A 3,198-nucleotide genomic window follows, 5' to 3' on the forward strand; every position below is an offset into this window, starting at 1 on the left:
GAATAACGGACTTTTACTGACCCTGGTGACCTATTCGCCTCGTGGGGCAAAGGGGAGGACCTTGGCGATTCACCATCCTGAAAAGCGCGCCAAAGGAGAGAGGCGCTGCAGGCGACACAGGACTGCAATCTGTGCGTTCTACGGCCGTCCTTTGTTTTACTACAAACCCCATAGGTGCTGCTGACCATCTGCGATGACTGAAAACTTCCCCCGGACAAAGATTTTCGTGTGGCAAAGAAAGTAGCAAGCCAATTTACCGCTAGAGTTAGCATGTATACTCTCTGGTCCCTCAATATAAGCATTTTTCTACGCCTGCATCACTCCTAAACCGCGGAAATTCGACCCAAACACGCAAGCCGTTCTTTGTCAGCAAAATACGTCTCAATCGCGACAAAACCTCTCTATCTAGGCTGGTTTATTTGGCTTAAAGTTCACGTTTCTCGGTGCTCCGTCGCTACGCAGGTGAACTTCCTGACAGGGTTGAACTTCCCATTTTACTGTAATGACACGTTCTATAGAATTCATTCAATTTTAGGTCGCCCAGCGGAGCAGAAGTCAGACGACAGTGTCAGGCAGTGACCCGCGCACCATGGACTTGACAGAGAGGGCAGACGGGAGATTGATTTCGTCCACCTGCAGAGCATGACGGGAGCCGTGACGTCAGACCACCTGTTAACTGTCGTCTGCAGATGAAGATGTGCGAATGTTTGCTGTTTGAAATTACTGCAATACTGTTTTATTTCTTGCTACAAGACGCAATGGGAATATTAATATATAATACATGCAAGGTTTAAAAATCATTGTCACACATTTTCACAAGGGCCTTTTCAGGGAGCGTGTTTTTTTTAATGTTCTGACGCCTTTACACAGATAAACTCGTAACATGTCACGTTATTCGGACATGCCATCTCACACATCCCCACCATATATCTGCTTGGAGATACTCAATACCCTCGCTTTTGGTTGTGACAGGGACGACGATTGGCCAGCACTGGAAATTAGTCAGAACCAACAATCGTAGAACAACGGTGTGAAATTGACCATGACATTGTTGATGAACAGAATACCCAATATCCGAGAAGCCCGTTTAAATCATCGTCTCACCATTGTGGACTCCAAGCAGCTTCAGGACCTTTAAGGTGATGTTTCATTGAAGTGTACACTGCTTTCCGGCACAAGTGAGGTCCATATATGGCCATAGTGGTAGACGTAGCGGTTTGTCTTGAGGTTATAGTGGATTTATATAAAAGCTTGGAAAACAATTTCAAAAGAAAAATCTATTGCTCTAATCACGTTGCGTTCTTGATAATGGTGTAGTTGTTTGAAATATCATATATTTACTTGTTTTCCTTTTCATGAATTCCATATTATGTTTGCTATATGCCAATGTGTGTGCCGTTAGTTTTAATAAATGACAATTTTTCCTACAATATATGTCCACATTACTATACTAGTAGTAATAGAGCTATGATTTTGACTCAGAAGCTATACCCTTTACCTTGGCCACCATGTAAATATCATAAATCATTATCTAACATGGAACAACAATGCTACGTTTTAAAGATTCAAACAACGTATTTTTCAGAAACGTTAAGAGCTAAATGGGTGTATATAGGTTGATGAATCTAATAGTACTCAATGTAATCTGTATCTGTATTATATTTTATATGACCCTGACCTCCCTCATGACCTAAATGAAAAGCGGCCTGCTGGCCGATCTGAACTTCTCATGAATAAACAAAGGTTCAAACAAACAAACAAACAAACATTGGTTAGAGATGTCAGCGGTACCAATGAAGTGTATCTAAATTAGAGTTAGCCTTGACCGAAATCTCGGCATACTGACCTAAATATACATCACTTCCTCTACGTGATATAACGTCCTTGCTTTACCGGATATTGATTTTGTGCCAAGCGTGCGTTTGTGTTAGTCCTGGAAAATACCTGCCTTGAACGTTTGAAATTGAAGTAAAAATCTAGGACTGACACATTATTTAAGAAACTCCAAATATCATTGGAAAAGGTGTGTGATATATCTGTGGTATCTCAGGTATTATTATGTAAGATACTAAATGGATCATTGAAGAGTGACGTAACCGCTGCAATACACAGACATACGTTTTAGCATTAGATTAGAAATTCCCAATTCGTTAACATGTTACACGTACTTATTCCTTATATCCCTTACCGCCTCCAATGTGTCCATTTTGTCCGAAAATGGGACTGCCTGTGGTCAATGGTTGGTTTCGTAACTGAATGTTTAGAAAGATATTGATTGATTATTATCCATAAGTTTGTTGGTATGGCCTGGGTTCCATCCGGATAACAGTTCGCTCCGACGTTTATCATACGCTATATACAGTCGCTTCTCGCTCTGATTTTATTATACACTATTTACAGTCGCGTCTGTGCTATTGGTAGCAGAAGCGAACACAGGAGCGAACTATTACCCAGATGGTACCCAGGCTGGCGTTGGTAGGCGATGGGTAAGGAATATGCCAGAAGTTGTAGTGCGCCCTACATATTTCTTTTCAGTTACATCAGATAACAAACATGTTACTCCTGGACACAATTGTGAAGGTTTAGGCTCTCGCTGCTTTTCTTTATCGCTGTGAAAACGGACGTAATGTCTTTGGTTTGTTTGTTTGTTTGTTTGTTTATTTGTTTGTTTGTCTGAGGGTGTGTACTCACAGTTACATGGATATTGCAGAGTGGCAGGAGGTGAGGCGGAAAATGGGGACTTTTAGAATTGGAAACTGACGAGAAATTCACAAAACCTCTAAATATTGCAGGAAGGTAGATATTTTATTCCTTGTTTTTCTGAACACTGATGCAAAGTTGTCTCTCCAAATCAACCCCTATAGGGATTTGATGATATCTAATAGCAGCAGTTCTCCTGAAAACCATATTGCACTGACAACACGCATACCCCCACGAGACAAAGAACTCAACACTATTGCATGCGGGAAAGTTTCTTAAGAAACAAATACAGCTTACTTCGACTAAACTCCTTCGGGACACCAAGGAATATAATCAGTACATTCCTTGCGTGCAACTACCCATCTAAGACAACAACCACAACAATCAGCGCTCAAAGGATGTGAATTGGGAAACAGTTTGGTTTTCAAGGAGAGAAAATTATGTTAGCTTATCAAGACATTGTTGTGGAAAGAGGAGCGCGTCCCTATGACTCTCATG

Source organism: Branchiostoma floridae, chromosome 16 (genome assembly GCF_000003815.2).
Source record: "Branchiostoma floridae strain S238N-H82 chromosome 16, Bfl_VNyyK, whole genome shotgun sequence".
NCBI classification, from domain to species: Eukaryota; Metazoa; Chordata; class Leptocardii; order Amphioxiformes; family Branchiostomatidae; genus Branchiostoma; species Branchiostoma floridae.